This window comes from Rhinopithecus bieti, unplaced genomic scaffold (genome assembly GCF_001698545.2).
Source record: "Rhinopithecus bieti isolate Rb0 unplaced genomic scaffold, ASM169854v2 scaffold_15834, whole genome shotgun sequence".
NCBI lineage: Eukaryota > Metazoa > Chordata > Mammalia > Primates > Cercopithecidae > Rhinopithecus > Rhinopithecus bieti.
In genome coordinates this window covers 4,178,023-4,197,280 of record NW_016808980.1, presented here as the reverse complement: position 1 = coordinate 4,197,280, position 19,258 = coordinate 4,178,023, and the positions used below count along the sequence as shown (strand labels likewise).

The window sequence follows — 19,258 nt, the reverse complement described above, 5'->3', positions numbered from 1 at the left end:
TCCCTTCCCCTTCCCCTTCCTTCCTTCCTTCCTTCCTCCCTTCCTCCCTTCCTTCCCTCCCTCCCTCCCTCCCTCTCTCCCTCCTTTCCGCCTCCATTCTTTCTATTCTGTCGGCCACACTTCATTTTTTTCTTTCCCAATTGCCAGGTTGAAAGGCAGAGAAGAGGGGGATGAGGGTGAAGAGGCTTCTAAACCCTTGATTAATGAACTATTTAGTTTGAAAAGCTGAGCCCCTACTGTGTGTACTGGGATGGGCAACAGAGACACCACTGCAAGGAGACATAGGTGTTATAGCCTCATGGCGATTAGAACTTTGCAGGCAAGGCTGACATTAATTAAATATGATCACACAATTTAATAGCCATACAATAAATCACCTATCTTTGAAACAGTTATGACAGAGCGCCAATTGTTGATATAAAACATGGCTGCTTTTGTGCTCTGTGAGTGTGAAGCCAATGGCAAGGTGGCATTGCTGGAGGATCTGTCGGAAAAGTTGTGCTAAGTGACCCAGGGCAAAGGTGATGTACTGACCCAGGGCAAAGGTGACGTACTGGGTTAGCTGTGTCTCTAGGGGATGGGGCTATTGGAAGTAAAAATTGATGGAAGTCACTTTGGGGCTTATTCATTACAATTTACTGAGCTTTCGTAGCCAATCGATGCTTCCCAAACTAATGCCACCCAGCTCAGGGTCAAGCCCCTTCAGTCCATTTCTAGAGGTTTCAGTGAAGACAAAAAACTCCTGTTTTGCTTTCTGTTTCCAGAGAACTCTAAAAAGCAAAGGTGCAAAGAGTGCGTGGACTCCCGAGTATGGGTCCAAATCGTTCTAGAAAACTGATCTGAAGAATCATCATGTGAGACACTCATCTGGAGAATTTCGCACGGTCATCCCACCTGTTGAGACATAAAGGGACCTTTCTATTACAGTGGAGGGAAGCTGGGTCCTCAGAGCACGGATTCTCAACCAGGAGGAGTTGGGGGGCATTTTTTTTGCCAACTGGACATGTGACAATCTGGAGACATTTTTTGTTGTCTCAGCTCGGGAGGTGGTGCTACTGGCATCCAGTGGGCAGAGGCCAGGGATGCTGCTAAACCTCCCGCAATGCCCAGGAGAGCCCCGAAACAGAGAATTACCGGACCTCGAATCTCAATAGTGCCAAAGTTGAGAAACCCTGCTTTAGAGCTATTTTACTGCTTATAAGGTCCTAAAAGACTGTTACATCCTTTTTTACAAATTAGTAACTCTCAGCAGTTATAATTTACAACCTGAGCAGAAAACACAGGGATAACTGTGAGCTCTAGTCCTGAAAGCTGTGAAGTTCTATTCAAACAACTTTAGCTGGAAAAAGTCAGTTGGAGATGAGTTTTCTCATTCATGGTGCCTTTTCATCAATGTTGAAAGGGAGAGTCCTATGTGGTCAGCTAGAATCCTGAGGCACAGAATCCTGAGGCTAACTTCACAAAGCCAGGATTTCTGTTTCACTTCCTTCTCCCATTCTCTCTCTGTGAGTGTGTGTGTGTGTGTGCGTGCACGTGTGCATGTGTGTTTTGGGGGCCAGCATCCACCTCTGTATCAACATATCTTAAATGACATGAGCAACAAACCAGAATCAATAGAAAAAAAACCACCATTTGAAATTATAAAGATCAGCAGTTTGCTAGGTGCTGGGACCCATTTGATAGGAACTTTGTTTTTATAAAGTATACCATGGTAAAGCTTTAAAACTTCAGTTTGTTAAAATAAGAAAAGGAAAAAAAAAAATGAAGAACGAAAGAAAGAAAAATGAGGAAAAAATACTGTAACAGCCTCACTCCCTTTGAAGTCAGTACTGATACAGCTCTGAACAGATCCGTTCAAGTTCAACTAACATCAGACAAATGTTTAGTGTATCAGAGCAAGCCACAAAAGCAAGGATTTCATCAATATTTCACAACAGCCTCAGGGAAACTGTAGATTGCAATGCTGTAGGGCAGCTAATGGAATTACACACAAGGGTTTTGTACATTTAAAATAAGCAGCTACTAAAAAAAATTACCCTTCAGTTGGATAGAAACTGTATAAAACTGCAGATAAGAAACAATTAAATCACTCCCAACATTTATCCGTGTCACTCTGATAGGTCATTTAATAACAGGTATTACTGTGTGTGTGTGTGTGTGTGTGTGTGTGTGTTTTCCTCCCCACCTTACTAAGGCAATAATAAAGATTAACATTTATGAAAAGAAACATAAAATATAGCGCAGCCAAATGAATAATTAAAGACAGTTTTGAAGAACACTTGCCATTGTGTGCCCATGAAGTCTTTTCCACAGTCACCAAATATGTTTATACAAAATATAATTATAAATAGACAGTGGCTGCAAGGGAGACCCACTGACCCTTGTTTATTTTGATGTTAAAAAATAACTTTGAAGTATTTCCTAGGAATGCGCGGGTTTCTCCAGATCTCATACATATATTGTCATCTGGTGAGGCTCAGGACACTGAGAAGCTGGCTTTCTCTTTTGGAAGGTTTACAGAAATAGGCCTGGAGCTTGCAAAATGCTATTCAATAAGCTGGTGTGAGATCAGCATTTTCTTCCCTAAAGTCCTTTGTTGAAATAAAAAATTCTGCATATGAAAGCAAATTGCATTTTCTAAACTGGTACTTCTGTGATCACAAAAACTCACCTGACTTTTCTATCCCTTAGAGTTTCAGTTCCCTGAACAATGACCCTACTATTTATTGAAATTTCACATAAGGAGGACTTTTCAGACACCCCTGGATCTAGATCTCAACAGGGGGGATTTTGCCTCCCAGGGTGCAATATCTGGAGTCATTTTTGTCTCCAACTGGATGAGGTAGGAATGGAGGTGCTACTGGCATCTAGTGGGTAGAGGCTGAGGAGGCCACTAACCCCTATAACACACAGGATGGTACCTGGTAAATAATTATCCCAAATGGTAATATGGCCAAGCTTTAGAAATCCTGTTCTAAATACACCATTTGAACACCTGAGCTTTATTAGGATGATAACAACACTCTTGTTAATATGGATGGTATCCTAACTTCCAAATCATTCCCTGGTTTCACACATATCTATTAGAGAGCTTCTAAGTGAAACTCACAATGCTAAGTCCTTTGGAGAATAAGGATTTGACATGGTTACTGGCCACAGACTATTCTAATTAAGGGGAGAGAGTTACACACACACACACACACACACACACACACACACACACACACACACACCAACCCACACATTTCATGACAATAACAGCTGCTATTTACTGAGCACATAGCAGGTAAGAGGTGCTTTGCATACAATATTTCATTTTACCTTCGTAACAACTGTGCAGGGGAAATATTTTTGTTGTGTCTTTTTTACAGCTGAAGTGACACTGCCCAAGGTTATTGACAGAATACAGCAAGGCTGAGACCCAAATCCTAGGCCTGCCCCCAAAACTCCTATGGCCACTGGGCTTATTAGTAGCTGAGTTAGCAATGTGTTTGTGTGCATGTGTGTGTGTGTGTGTGTGTGTGTTAAATTTAGCCCGTGAGCCATCTTCTTTAAACGTATGGTTTTCATCCTTTTCATGATAATGTCTATATATATATACTTTATCATATACATGTATATTTATTCTTTACATCACATATATTCTTTATTATATAACTTTATAGCATTATAAAAACTTTGATATACATGGAATTATATCATAAATACATCCATAATGGAATTTTTCACTTATTTTCCAAATAACATAAAGATGAATAGATTTAAACTGATTCCCTCTTTCCCTGTTACAATTTAGAGTTGTAATAGTATTGGAGGAGCAACCAAGCCACTTTTCAATTATTAGAACTTTCTTGAGCAGAGCTTCTGACATGATGGAAAGAGACTTGCATTTGGAATGGAGACAACTGGGTTGAAGCCCCAGTTCTGCCAATGAACAAGCGGTGCGATTTTAGGAAAATCGCTTGGTTTCTCTGAGTACCAGTTTCTTCGGCTATAAAACGAAATTACCGATAGTTGCCATAGTGGAGTTGCGAAGATTTGAATGATTAAATGACACGATACCTAATAAAATGCTTTGCAGACCCTGCAGTGTTAAATCAATGCGAAGCCTGCATCGATACACACATTCCCTTCTTCCAGCACTGAGGGTGAAGTCACCTGGGAAGCACTGGCCTTCCAGTCTCCGTTAACCTTCGTCAGAATCCAGCTCTGTCTGTTAATGGGTCAATCAATCAATCACTCAACAGTTATTGAGAGCCTACTATGTACAAGACCCGGGGGACCCGTGATGGGCTCTTGTCAATAGAAGTACACAATTAGCAGGCATATTTTGACTTCACCTCTGGTTGGCTTCCTAATGGAATGGTCTGTAAGTATGGGAGGAGGTGAGTGGGAAGAGAAAGAAGAGTGGGTCTGCCTTCAATAGTCTCTCTTCCCCAAGAAGTCAATAACAGGAGATGGTTTAAGCCTGGGATTGGCCACCTATGGCCCACAGGCCGAATCTGACCCACTGCCTGTTTTCACAAACACGATCTTATTGGAACACTGCCATACTGATTCATTTACTTAGGGCTGCTTTTGTGCTACAAGGGCAGAGTGGAGCAGTTGCAACAGAAACCATACGGCTTGCAAAGACAAAAATATTTACTCTTGGGCCTTTTACAGAAAAAGTTTGATGACTCTGATTTAAGCAATTACAGGAATAATTAATCATCTCCAGTTCTTGTGGGACAGGGTACACATAACCCAATCATAACAACCATTTATGAAGTTCTTTTTTTTTTTGAGATGGAGTCTTGCTCTGTCGCCGAGGCTGGAGTGCTGTGGCGCGATCTCCGCTCACAGAAACCTCCACCTCCCCGGTTAAAGCGATTCTCCTGCCTCAGCCTCCTGAGTAGCTGGGATTACATATGTCCACCACCATGCCCAGTTAATTTTTGTATTTTTAGCAGAGACGGGGTTTCACCATGTTGGCCAGGTTGGTCTCGAACTCCTGACTTCAGGTGATTCACCCGCCTTTGCCTCCCAAAGTGCTGGGATTACAGGCGTGAGTCACCGCGCCCAGCCCCATTTCTTAAGTTCTTAGCAAGAACTGGAGAATGCACTAGCATTTCACAGTTCTTCTCCCATCACAGCTTCAAACAGCGTCATGAGAACAGTTCTGTTCTTATTCTCATTGTGTAGATGGGGAAATGGAGGATCAGAGAAGTTTAGTAATTTGCCCAGAATCACCCAGATAGTTAGTGTCACTGGGTCCTAGCTTTGTCTCATTTCAACCTGTTTTCCTAATCACAATGTCAGAGCCTTTCATACTTTATCACTCAAACAGTGTCTCGTGTAACATCTCCATACATTATTTTCACATTCATATCCTCTTTACTGTTCTTTGCTGGCTAATGTTTTTCTTTGAACAGCAGATTGTAATGGCATTTGTTTCTTTAGCTTTGTCCTAGACATTATATTCAAAACATTTTGGGTTTGATGTACCTTTCATATGTATTTTTCAACTTTTTCTTCTGAGATCATTGTAGATTCATATGCAGCTATAAGAAAAAATACACAGAAATCCTCCATATTCTTCCCCTGGTTTCCCTCAATGGTAACATCTCGCATAACCAGAGTGCAATATCACTCCAAGAAGTGGACGTTGATATGATCCACTGACCTATTCAGGTTTCACCCGTTTTACCTAAACTTGTGTGTGTGTGTGTGTTTAGTCCTGTAACATTTTTTTACATGTGTAGATTCACGTGATCTCTACCACAGCCAAAATGTCACAGATGAGTTATATCACAAGGACTCCTTGTACTACGCTTTATGGCCACAGCTACCTCCCTCTTTCTTTCCCTTAGGTAACCCCTAATCCTTTTTCCATCTCCATAATTTGATCATTACAAGAATGTTATAGAAATGGAGTGGGGCCAGGCACAGTGGCTCATGTCTGTAATCCTGGCACTTTGGAAGGCCGAGGTAGGAGGATCACTTGAGCTCAGGAGTTTGAGACCGGCCTGGGCAACATAGCTAGATCCTATTTCTACAAAAAGAAATGTAAAAAAATAGCCTAAAGTGGTGGCACATGTGTGTAGTCCCAGCTATCTTGGAGGCAGGAGTGGGAGGATCACTTGATCCTAGGAGCTCTAGGCTGCAGTAAGCCATGATCATGCCACTGCATTCCAACCTGGGTGACAGAGCAAGATCCTGTCTCAAATAAATAAATAAATGGAGTGGGTAAGCTTTTCAGCACATAACCTTTTGAGACTGGCTTTTTAAAAAGCTTGGCATAATTCTTGTCATATATTTTAAAATTCACCCTGAAATAACTATATACCTTTTAGAAGTTAAAAAATTCATGTTAAAATTAACTTGAGTGGTGCCCATATCATACTTGGGAAACCCTGCCATAGGTAGTAATAAAACCTGATAGACAAGCAGACAGATAATGTAGCCACAAAGATGCTTTTGACCAAAAAACATCTCTAGGTCAGCACTTCTCAACAGAACTTTCTGGATGATAGACATATTAGACACCCAAGCTGTCCAATACATTAACCACCAGCCTCCTGTAGGTACTGAATCCTTAAAAGGTGCCTTGTTCGAATGAAGAAAGGAATTTTTCATTTTCTTTCATTTTAATTGATTCAGATTGACATATAAATGGCCACAGGTGCCAAGTAGCTTTTTTGCTGGACAATGCAACTCTAGATATGAAGAGTAAGACACTAAATAAAGGATACATTTCTGGTTTTCCTAGAGTTCCTTTTGTCAATGCAAAGTAAGAATAGTGAGAAGTGTTTTAAATAAGCTTCTAATGTATTTATTTGATTGGATCCCACCTGGTTCTATAAGCTTGCATGTGGCTAAGCCTCGTATTAGCTGTCCAAGCACCCTTGCTGATTCTGGGCATTTGGCTAACTTCATTGCATTATCAGTTAGCATTCAGAGCGAGTCCAACATAGCTTGTTCCCACGGTTCCTGCTTTTCAAGTGACACCGTGCCCCTCAGAACACAGGGCCAAGTGACAGAACCTTTGGATAGGCACTCATAAATTAACTTGAACGCATTTTGCACATGGTGTCCTGGACTTCACGAAGGGCATGAAAGGCTCCCATTGATTATAAGAGGCTCAGAGTGGCACGCCTTCTCCAGGAAGATCCACATTTTAAGCACCTGCTGGTGGTAACGTTCATAAATCTTTGTCGATTAACTGGACCTGCACTTGTCGAATTTTGCTTTCACTGCTGGTCTGCAATAAGGTACACTACTGAAAGCTGAGTGTATGCAGAGAGGCAAGAATGTTGAGGAGTTCAAGGGTTGGTGGCAACAGTGTCCCAGAGGGGAAAATAAAGCAATGCCACCCTTGGGTACTTGGAGACAGAATTCTAAAATGTCATTTGTCAGAAGAGGTAAAATGTGTGGGGAGGAGGGGTAGAGTGGACTGCTGGGAATTTTTGTTCAGAACCAGATGTTTTCCTGGAAATAGGAAAAAGAATGGTCTTTTATATCTTTTAGCCTAAATATTATAAGAAGTAAAAGCTAGCTTTTGACCATTAGCCATCCACATACTTAGGGACACGTATCCCTTAAAATACAATGCCAGCATGAAGGTCATTACCCTGGTCAGTTTCTTATTTCGCCTAACTTCACGCATCTGTAAGGCATTAGCAGTTGCAAGAGATTGATATGATCGTTTGTGAGTAATTTGAATGAACTATAACACTAACCCAGTAAAGTATTATAATTTTAAATGTGTCCAGAAAATAATTGAAATTCTGGCTTAGCTTCATCATAATGCAAACTGCTGGGTATACTTAACAGCTGACTAGCTTAGCATGAATATTGCTCTAGAAATGGGGTCATATTGTTTTTACGAAACAATATTGCTCTCAAACACATTTAGGAGGGGAAAAAGAACAAGTGATTATGAGTATACTTTTAACCTTTCTGTCTCTTTCTATCTGTGTTTACCACGATGGTTTAGGTGTTTGGTGTTGTCTGAAAGCAGACACGGAAGGTGCTGGCATTTGAAACAGACCCAGTAATGAACCCTTGGCCATCAGATTTCTTCTTATACCACTCTGTCACAAAACCTCTGTTCTCTAGCAATTCATTTTCCTGTAGCCTGATCAGAAACAAGAAAGATAAGAACATTCCCTGCTGACCCAGAAGATAACAAAAATAGGTGGCCCTCTATAGATACCCACAGTGTTTGTTTTTAAATGTAGTTACCAACATTTTAAAAAATTGAGATTTCACATGAAAATCCAGATTGATGAGTGCTCATTGTATTAGCTCATTCTCATGCTGCCGATAAAGATATATCCAAGACTGGGTAATTTATGAAGGAAAGAGGTTTAATGGACTCACAGTTCTACATGGCTGGAGGGGCCTCACAATCATAGCAGAAGACAAAGGAAGAGCAAAGGGATGTCTTACATGGCGGCTGGCAAAGTGAGAATGAGAGCCAAGCAAAAGGGGAGATGCCGTGTAAAACCATCAGATCTCATGAGACTTATTCACTACCACGAGAACAGAATGGGGGAACCGCCCCTATGATTCAATTATCTCCCACTGGGTCCCTCCCACAACATGTGGGATTAATGGGAGCTACAATTCAAGATGAGATTGGGTGGGGACACAGCCAAAACATACCATTCATGAATCAGAAGGTTTGGGAATACTGGGTCTGCATTCCTGCCAGGTGGCAATCTCCGAGCTTAGCGAACAACAGTTCACAACAGTTTTCTCATGGCCTGCTGTGTTTACTTTTTCTTCTTTCTATAATCCTTTGAGTTTTTGATTCCTGGTACCCATTATCATTTTCTTAGTATTTCATTCACAAAATACCCTACAAGGTGCCACAGTATGCATGACTGGTCCCTCACATCAGGGAGCAGCCAGCAAGCTTTTTCTGTGAAGGACTACATAGTAGACATTCGAGGCTTTGTGGTACATACAATGTCTGGTACAGCGACTCAGCTGTGCTGTCCTAGCATGATACCAGCCAGAGACAATGCATCAATAAAGGGGCACAGCTGTGTCCCAAAACGAATTGTGTTCATAAAAATAGGTTAGGCCGTGAGTCAACCCTGACGCGGGAGAAAAACAAAAAACAAACAAACAAAAAAAAACTGGCCCTTAATCAGTAACCCTGTAGAGGAATTTTCTCATCAACAGGGAGCTTTCAATATATGTGAGACTAATTCTTCCAAAGTCAGTGCTCAAACTCTTAAAGCCCCATCTTTAGGCAAGTGTGTGTGTCTGAACGTGTGTATGTATGTGACTTAGCTCCTTCCTCATTTTTTCATTCTGAAATATTTACTGACTCTTAGTAGCTTTTTGGTCCAAGTATAATTACCCCAAAAGACTTTCCTCCCAGAAAAATGAAAGTTTAAAATCTGTTCCTTCATGGCAAGTTAGCTAAATGGTTTATTTTGATAATGAGGATTAGTAGGGTTTCCACTGAGAATGAACGGTCATGGTAAAGAAAAATCTGAGAGCCCTCATTGTCCTCATTTCAGAGGAAAGTGGTTTTCTTGTCTTATCTCACAGTCAGGCTTCACCTTAGCTTGCTCAATGGTGTGGTGTGAATGCTAGCTCTCTGTCTCTGTTTTTTGAGTATCCCTTGACAGATCTCCAGTTTCCTTTTGCAAAAATGAGGAGTCAAAACTATATTAGAGGTGTCTGACTGATAAATTTGAGCCAAATCTGGATCCACATACATATTTGGTTTGACTCAGAATATTTAAAAACAAAATAGGAATTAGTTATTGACATTGGGAAATCAAAAGGTGTCACCAAAGAAATTAGATAATTGACTTTTCTTGAACAATGTGAGGATCTAGTAATATTGGACATGCATTCTTCCATATATGTAACTGGCTGTGGTTGAATGTAGGTAACTTCTTTGATCTTTGCAGTTCTTTACAAGGTTACTTTGCTGATGTAAGCCACCTGTCTGGAGAAATCCTTGAGGGAGTTTGTGACCCAAGAAACAGACAATTTTAACTTCTGGGATTTTAGTCTCTTCAAATAAAGGCAACAGTCATAAATTGCTAGCCCATAACATCTCCGAAACTTTATCAATTAAAGGATGAATAACAAGAATTATCTCAGTCATACGAACAGAAAGTTATAGTGCTAACTATGGAGTAGTTACAAATTTAATACAAAATGATGCGGAAACAGGGATGAATATTCCATTTTCAGTCCTTTATAACTGAGGAAGAAAAAAGCAACACCATCACTTGCTTTTTGTTTGGAGATGTTAAGCCTCACAAATTTTATTTCTTGTTGCTGGCTAAACTGCTTAAGATTGTTCTTGTGTTTAAAAAGCCAGGGGGAGGGCCGTAGGAGTGGATGGATGAGGACATCAGCTTTTATGGGGGATTCACAGCATTTCAATAGGCTCTGTGTTTACCTGAAAGTCTTGGGCCAATGGAGAAATGAGAAATTGGCTTTCTATTGAAATACCGAGAAAAGGCCCCCGACGGGGAGACACAGTAAAAGCTTCTTTTACCTAACTGTTTTCTTGTTGGAAATGGCTACCCACAGTGCAGCTGGGGGCGTAGCAAGCTGTGGTTCTCATTTTGCCCAATCTTGTTTCAAATCAGCTGAGTCATTAACCTGCACTGATTAAGTCTATATTAGGTAGTCCATATTACTAGACTAACAGGTATTAGACTGTATTAGAGAGTCTCTAAAATAGTGTAGAAAACTCAGGTGCTGAACAGAGACAAGGAAAGTAACACTACTTTGTTCAATAAATATGAATATGTTAGAATATTCCTCATCACCATAAAGAGAGATGCTCTCAGTTTTCTTGAACTCTCAGTCTGTTTTCTCACTTTTGAAAGATGTTACTATAGGGGACAACTCATTTTCTTTATGAAAAGAAAGACCCAAACACAATGATAAATGGCTAGTGATGTTTGGCCTCAGGGAGACAACAGAAAGAGGTGAGTACTGGGGAGAGTTGCTGAGTGAATGCCCGTTTGGAAGGAGGTGGCCACGATGTAGCTCCAGCTAATCTTATCATCCACGAATATAGAACCAATGTGGTAGATGTTTGGATTTTGCAAAAGAATATGAGAAGTTGAAGTTTTATGTGAAACCACCTGATTGACAAATTTTGGCAATGCTGTTTACGTTATTATTACTATTATTTATTTATTTTAGTGGTTTGTGTGGGCTGAACACGTAAGTCTGCAAGCCGAACTCAATTGCCCCTGTGTCAACTGTTGTAAAGTTTGATCTTGCTTAATGCACCTCAATGTTTCCCACCTCTCGATCTGAATTATAATAGGTGCCAGCTGAGACCGTGTGGCTGGTGCAGCATACACACAGCTCTGTTCCTTGAAAGCTACTCAAAGCAAATGTTCTAATCACAGGTCAGAGGCCCTCAGTCTATAGACATAGTCTTTAGAAAACAAATTTAGTGCAGAATAAAAGACAACATCATGACTTGAAAGAACCAGACTTGAGACCGTTTGTAAAGTGCAGCCTGGCGTTCGCGGTTCCGCATAGGAGCCTTGGCTGCCTCACTCTTAAAAAGGAGGGTGTTGGGCTAGCCGGTCTCCTTCTTCCCAAAGCAAAACACTTGCCTGTGTTGTTCAGGGAGGAGAATCTATGCTTTGGGACATGAAAGCCTAGTCTGACTCTCTTACTAACATAAATTAGATTTGCATAACTTCCTGCAAACTCAGTTTTTTTGTTTGCAAAGGTGGGGATAAAACCAGTGATATCACAGGATTATGTGAAACTTAAAGAAGATAGTAAGTAGGAGAACCCTGTGTAAACCAGGGGTTACAAGCAGGGGAAGTGGATCAAATGCAGCCCTCAGCCATATTTGATTTGGCCCATGCATTGTTTCAAAATCAGAGAAATTTCACGCTTAAGGATAGACGCCTTCTGAGACGTTCTGACGTTACTGGCCCCGTGTGGTTGCGTGGCAGAGCTATACCGCTTTTGCCTCCTCTAGACTGAGCACCAGGGATCTGCCATGGTCCCCGTCCACTCCTTACATTTCCCCTGGCTCTCTGCACTTTCTGCCATTATGTCTGTTGGTTTGCAGCCACAGACTGCAATGGTTCACTGGCGTTGCTGTTCTGATTATTGTTGTTATTCTTCCATCTGTTATCCCCTTCTGCTTGTGAGCCACATATTCGCTTCTTTGGGGCTCAGTTATCTGGTCTTTAAAATGGGAATAATAATATCTCACTTGCCTAGAGCCAGGGGGCTGTCGGGTGAGGCCAGGCCCCTTCTGCTCCCTGCGCGCCCAGAAATGGGGCGTCCGGCCAGCAGAGGGCGCTGGTACGAAAGGCTGCAGGTGCTGGCACCGGCCGAGCGCAGACAGGTGGGGCCGCGGCAGGTGCGGCTCTCGCATGATCCGCCTTTCACAACTTGGGAGGACACAGCTTCACCGGGTGGGCCTGACAGCGAGCAATTACTCATCCATCGATACAGCCGCACATCACCAGCAATGTGACTTTCTGGAATATGTAATGCGACCACAGACTTTCTAATGCCGCAGCCTGACAATCAGACACTAAAAATAACAAACGGGCCCGCTCAGAAAGACATGGCCTCTTTGGAAACTGGGGATGGGCCGTTTCCAGCTCTGCTCACCGCCCGAGTCCTGCACAGAATTCTCTGGGCGGTGGAGTGAGTCGCCAGGAGCTGCCAGGGGCTGCACGGAGAGTTCCCGCATTTGAAGGGTGTGTTCACTTTTAGACAACTCATTCCTAGCAAGATGTAGACAAATTGGAGCAAGTTCAGAGAAGAGCAACCCAAATGATTAAGGGGAAAGAGGATTGATTTATAGGGAAAGATGAAAGCATCCAAACATGTCTGTGCTGTCTTCTCCAGGTGACGAATCAGAGAGTGACACATCGTTGGGCTCCATGCACCTTTGAGAGGCGTAAACATCAGGGGAGGAGGAACTAGCTCAGTGCAAGGAGCTTTTCACAGCATTTTCTAAGATGGCATTAACACCAGAAAAATGTTTCTGGCCGGCGAAGGGTTGGTTGCGTCGCACTTACGCTTGAGAACCCTTCGTTGTCCTGATTTTGCCCGGCATAAAATGACATGTCCTAGCTAGGGGTTCACATCTGTGGCCTTCGGTGCTCTGGCTGTGGCCTACTTTTCCCTGTATGTTCACATCCTTGACTCTCTTTCAGGGATTCCCCCACCCCAGTCCCATTTGTCTTCACTCCAACTTTACTTGACTACCTGTCTTACTCTTCCATCAGGAATTGAAATGCTTAGGAGCCAACAATGGCTTGGCTGGTGAAGGGAGGTGTGGAGAGGGCTGGGGAAGACAACGGGACCAGCCATTTCAAGGCGAGAACAGACGACAGGGAAATTCTTTGGATGTTGACTTCACAGAACACTGAAATACTAGTGTCTTATTAAAAAGTGAGCTGGGCCCCCACTGTTTTCTATTCCTCATTCTCAGAGGCTGTTCTAGGTAAAAGAAGGCCACAGAGCTAAGTTGTGCCTTTCTGTTCTCCAGATATGAGTCTCTGGGAATTCGACTGGGGAAGAAAGTCTTGGCCAAAATGAAGAATTCTGGGAGAAGAGGAATCAGACATCAGAGACAGGCGTTTGGCCTTAGGGGAAAAAGGACAGGAGCTCAGCCCTAGGAGAAAGACTGGGAATTAGGCCTGGGACCCCTGGGACCCCTCCTTTCCCATCCCTATGAAACCATTTTTAAAATATTATTATTATTTTTTTGAGACAGTTTTGTTCTTGTTGCCCAGGCTGGAATGCAATGGCACGCTCTCTGCTTACCAAAACTTCTGCCTCCTGGGTTCAAGCTATTCTCCTGCCTCAGCCTCCCAAGTAGCAGGAATTACAGGCATGCACCAACATGCCCAGCTAATTTTGTATTTTTAGTAGAGACAGGGTTTCTCATGTTGGTCAAGCTGGTCTCGAACTCCCGACCTCAGGTGACACGCGGGCCTTGGCCTCTCAAAGTGCCAGGATTACAGGCATGTGCCACCGCACCGGACCTTTCTTACATTTTTAATATAGTCTCTTCCTCATTTCTCCCAAAGGCAAAAAAAAAAAATCTAGGATGCCTCTATGATGGAACTCTGGTTGTAGACTATAGCTGAAGGAGTTCTGGAAAGAAAGCGAATGTCTGGCAAAAGCCACTCAACCTCTCCCATATACCAGGAAATGAGAACCAAAAGAGAAAAACGATACTGTGGCATGGTTAGACAGCGGCAGGGTGTGGTGAGAACGCTTTTCATACACAGGCAACTATCAAAATGCTGCTATTTCGCTCTTAAAAACCACCACAATATACTGGAATCCCGGGAAGTGGTACTGTGATCATGGGATGATGGGCAGGGCTGTAGGGACTTAGACCAGCGTTTGCCACATGGAAACATGGGCTCAGTGCCGTTAGATTTTCTACTTTTCTCACAACAGCCTGAAATTCAGGTTTTGATAAGATCATCTTAAAAAATAAGAACCCAAACAAACAAACCCCTTGCAAAAACAAACCCAAACTGCATTTCTGCAGGAGGACATCAGCCTATGGGTCCCGCCCACTGGTGTGCCCTGATCTCAGTGTCCATTGGATTTTTTATCCTTTTCTCTCAGATGGCTCTTCTCTCATCTCCCCATGAACTCTTATCTCAACCTTTTAAATGCCACATCCTTCACAAATTTTGCTTCAATCAAGCTCGTTGCAATGACACTCTCCTCTCAGGTTTACAGGCTCCTTCTTAGATTAATTATAATAATAATAATGTTTATTGATTGAGCGCTTACTAAGCACAGGCAGGCACCGGACACTCTACACACCTTCCCTTCCTTCTGCTTCATTCTTTTCTCTGCTCACATTGTCTTCTTCTTCTTTTTATTTTGAGACAGAGTCTTGCTCTGTCACCCAGGTTGGAGTGCAATGCAGTGGCATGATCTCGGGTCACCTCAACCTCTGCCTCCCGGGTTCAAGCAATTCTCTTGCCTAAGCCTCCCAGGTAGCTGAGATTACAGATGCACGCCACCATGCCTGGCTATTTTTTGTGTTATTAGTAGAGATGGGGTTTCACAATATTGGCCAGTTCAAGTGATCTGCCGGCCTTGGCCTCCCAAAGTGTTGAGATTACAGGTGTAATATCTCACTGTCTTCTTCTTCTTCTTTTTTTTTTTTTTGAGATGGAGTCTTGCTGTGTCACCCAGGCTGGAGTGCAGTGGCGTGATCTCAGCTCACTGCAAGCTCCGCTTCCCAGGTTCATGCCATTCTCCTGCCTCAGCCTCCTGAGTAGCTGGGACTACAGGCGCCCGCCACCACGCCTGGCTAATTGTTTGTATTTTTAGTAGAGACAGGGTTTCACCATGTTAGCCAGGGTGGTCTCGATCTCCTGTCCTCGTGATCCACCTGCCTCAGCCTCCCAAAGTGCGGGGATTACAGGCGTGAGCCACTGTGCCCGGCCGACACTGTCTTCTTAAAAGCCCCTTCCCTCACCATTCTTAGGAAAGCGCACTTCCCTCCACCTCCAACTATGCCCTTGCTCGGCTTCATTTTTCTGGCACAGCATTTAATAATCTGACATATTTTATAATTATGTGTTCAATCGCCCATCGTCTGCTCCCTCTCGCCCTGCCACCCCCGGAACATAAACTCCACGAGATCAGGGATCTTGTATGTTTTGTTCATTGTTATTTCCTCGAGACCTTGAACTGAGCCTGTTATGTAGGTGTAAGTATTTCAATAAATATTTAATTATGTCAATTTTAATAATCTCACTTGATTTGGGCTACTTACCATATGTCACTTTACACTGTACTTTATCGTGTGAGTTTTGGGTTTTCACACTGAATTTGAAGCAATGTAAGGCCGACACCCATGGTTTATCTGTGTATGTGACCTCCCTGCCAGCATCTACTACTATGCTATACTTAGCACAGTGTCCTATATTGAAGAGGCATTCAGGAAATAGTTGTTGAATTTAATCATCCTTCTAGACAAGGGAGCCAAGAGATGTTACAAAGTCAGACTGGAATTATTGTCAGGAGGCATAGTCTTACCCTTTAGAAGTCAGGGTGACAGGGCAATTTCATCATGGCTTTCTTTTATAAAGGTACTACTCAAATCTCAAGTGTGAAGAGCAACCATGAATGTTGGTGTATCAGTGTTCATTGGCATGAAATTGCAAAAAAAAAAAAAAAAAGTCCCATTAGTTTGTTGATTAAATTCTTAATGGTGTCCCAAATAATGTTATCAAAGGAAATAGAGGTTATTTCTATAGGAAATACTTCACCATCAAATTTCTCTCTCTCTCTCTCGTGTGTGTGTGGCATGCGTGTGTGTGTGTGTGTAGCCTCACTTTACTCATGGTATAGACTTCAATTTTTCTTATTGACTGATTAATTAAACTTTAAACACTTTTTGCTGTGGGTTTAATCAGCCATGCAGTCAGCCCAGTTCAGGCATTGACGAGTGCTGGGTGGTTCCTATTAGGTCTAGTTGTAACAAAGCATCCAGGTGCAGCAGCAGAAGGAATTCAGGGACCAGCTTTTTTCGAGGACTAATCCAGACTCCAAATTGTCATGTTTCTTCAGAGAGAGCCAAAAGGTACAATTTTGCATGAATTTTCAAGGCATGAACAAGAAACTGTGAACAAACGTTCAACCAGTAATCTCCAGTGACTTAAACCTAAGATAGCTAGATTTGTAGCTATTTGAAATTTTATTTAAAAGTTTTTGGGTGCTTTGGTTGTTTGTAAGACATTGAAAACTCAACAAATCAACAAAAACTGAAGTTTAATCCTCCATACTATTAATTACCTATTACAGTAGACATTTTCTTTCTTTCCCCTGCGTCCATTGTTCTTTCCTTTGATTAACAACACCTTGGTTTCAATTGTCTTATGAAGTGGATCCCCCTCCCTACTTTTGATCCATAGGATTCAGGAGAAGTCAGCCCACGCCAACCACCTAATGAGCATGCCACCCAAGCCCCAAAGCTTTTTGGAGCACGTCATCCCCCTGGCCACAAGGAGTGGTCCAGGGATGGGTTCCTGAGCCAATTCTAAAAAATAAGACTTGCAGAATTTCCTGGGAACCACTGGGAGAAAGCAGTACTTCCTTTCCTGCTGGTTCTCAACATGGGGGACCACCTCCATGCAGAGAGAATCTTTTGAAAATAAAGCCAGCACAGAGGAAAATGGTTTGACTTCTGAATCCAGCCATACCTGAAGCTACATCTATCCTCACACTCTTCAGTTACAAGACCCAATAAAGTCCCTCTTGATGCTAATTTGAGTTGGGCTTTCTCTCCTCAAAATGAAAGCCGTCCTGATTATTATATAACCTATATTCCTCCCTCTCAATGTGTCCTAGTAATTCAGAGTTCCCCTTTGTGGGGAGTTAAAAACTCAAGAACGAATGTCCATCACATCTTCGTTTGAAAATTACCCTGTGTTCCAGTAAAGAATTACAAGAAAGAGCCGGGCGCGGTGGCTCAAGCCTGTAATGCCAGCACTTTGGGAGGCCGAGACGGGCGGATCACGAGGTCAGGAGATCGAGACCATCCTGGCTAACACGGTGAAACCCCGTCTCTACTAAAATACAAAAAAAAAAAAAAACAAAAAAACTAGCCGGGCGAGGTGGCAGGCGCCTTTAGTCCCAGCAACTCGGGAGGCTGAGGCAGGAGAATGGCGTAAAACCCGGGGGTGCGGAGCTTGCAGTGAGCTGAGATCCGGCCACTGTACTCCAGCCTGGGCGGCAGAGCGAGACTCCGTCTCAAAAATAAAAAAAAAAAAAAAAAGAATTACAAGAAAGAATTTTACAGCAAGGATTCGTTAGTATAATTTGCTACAGCTTTTCATTAGCAGGAACCTACTCTAAATTAGTATCATCATTAAATAAACCATATGACAAGAGTTAGTTTCTCCAAACTTTTTTTTCATCTAAAGAAACAGCTCAAGTATCCCCAAGTATGTTGTCATTGCTCAGGTGACACTTTAAATTATTGCAAAGTCATTGCTCTTTCATTTCCTATGCTTCAAGCACTGGGTCACTCAGGGACTCCATGTGGGGGCTTCGAAGAAGATGGCAACTTCAGTAGAGAAGCAGTGCTGTCTGGGCCCCCAGTCCTTATGCAAACCGGCCCTTCTGAACACGATTGAGAGTTAGGAACAATTTTGAGCTCATTTATGTCACTTTGATGTGATTGAAACTTAAGTGGGCTGGGTAACGCAGGTAAGGACGGGGCGGCCAACAGCAGTTTTGTCTTCATGGACCCCCTCCTATAATACTAAATATTATCAATATTATGACAATAACAGACACAAGGGACTCCAAAACGGGAGAGGGTGGGAGGGAGATGAGTGTTGAAAAGTTACCTGTTGGGTACAATGTTCACTTTTGGGGCGATGGGCACACTGGAAGCCCAAACCTGACCATTATGCAACAAACCTGCACATGTACCCTCTGAATCTACAATGATAAAATATTTTCAATATTAAAAGTTCTCCTTCTTTATTATTATTGTTTTAGACACAGGGTCTCATTGTGCCACCCAGGCTAAAATGCAGTGGTGTAATTGTAGCTCACTGCAGCCTCTATCTCCTGGCTGAAGCGATCCTCCACTCTCAGCCTGCTGAGTATTAGGATTGCAGGTAGGAGTGACTGTGCGGCTCATACCTAAATGTTTACTTTTTTTTTTTTTTTTTTTGCTTCAGGCAAAATTTATTACACTTTGATGGGCCCTACAGAAGAAAAGCATTTTCTTTTGACTGTGAATGTTCCTTTTATCCCTCTGATTCTAAAAGAAAGTAAAACATTTCTGAAAGTTTCCTGGGCCTACAGTGCCTAATGGAGCCGGGGACCCCGAGTAGAGGCATCTATGAACCTCCTGTTTGGCTTTGCTTTGCTTTGTTTCACACAAAAAGAGCTTTTATCTTTCATCGGAGGTTTGATTTTAAATGCAGACCTTGGGAAACTGTTTAGTGACCTGGGAAAGTTACTTAAAGTCTCTGGGCCTGTTTCCTCATATGTAAATTGAGTATAGTAATAATCCCTACCTCACAGGGTTACAGCAAGGATTAAATGACTCAATTCAAGTAATGTGCTTAGAAGAGTCTGGCATACATAGCAAATCACTCAATAAATACGAGCTACTAATACGACTGCTGCTGCTGTTTTTATTATGTCCAGACGGATTCTCTGAGAGTATAATTATCCATTTGTTTTCTTCTTTCTCTTTTTTCTTCCTTTTCCTCTCTTTAATTACTAAAGTAATATT

The 19,258-nt window shown here is 42.4% G+C and overlaps 1 protein-coding gene across 1 annotated transcript in view; it reads right to left on the bottom strand.

Annotated features, from left to right (window-relative positions):
* The window catches only part of TSHZ2 (teashirt zinc finger homeobox 2), a 527,445-nt gene that overhangs the window by 266,275 nt on the left and 241,912 nt on the right, over window positions 1-19,258 (bottom strand).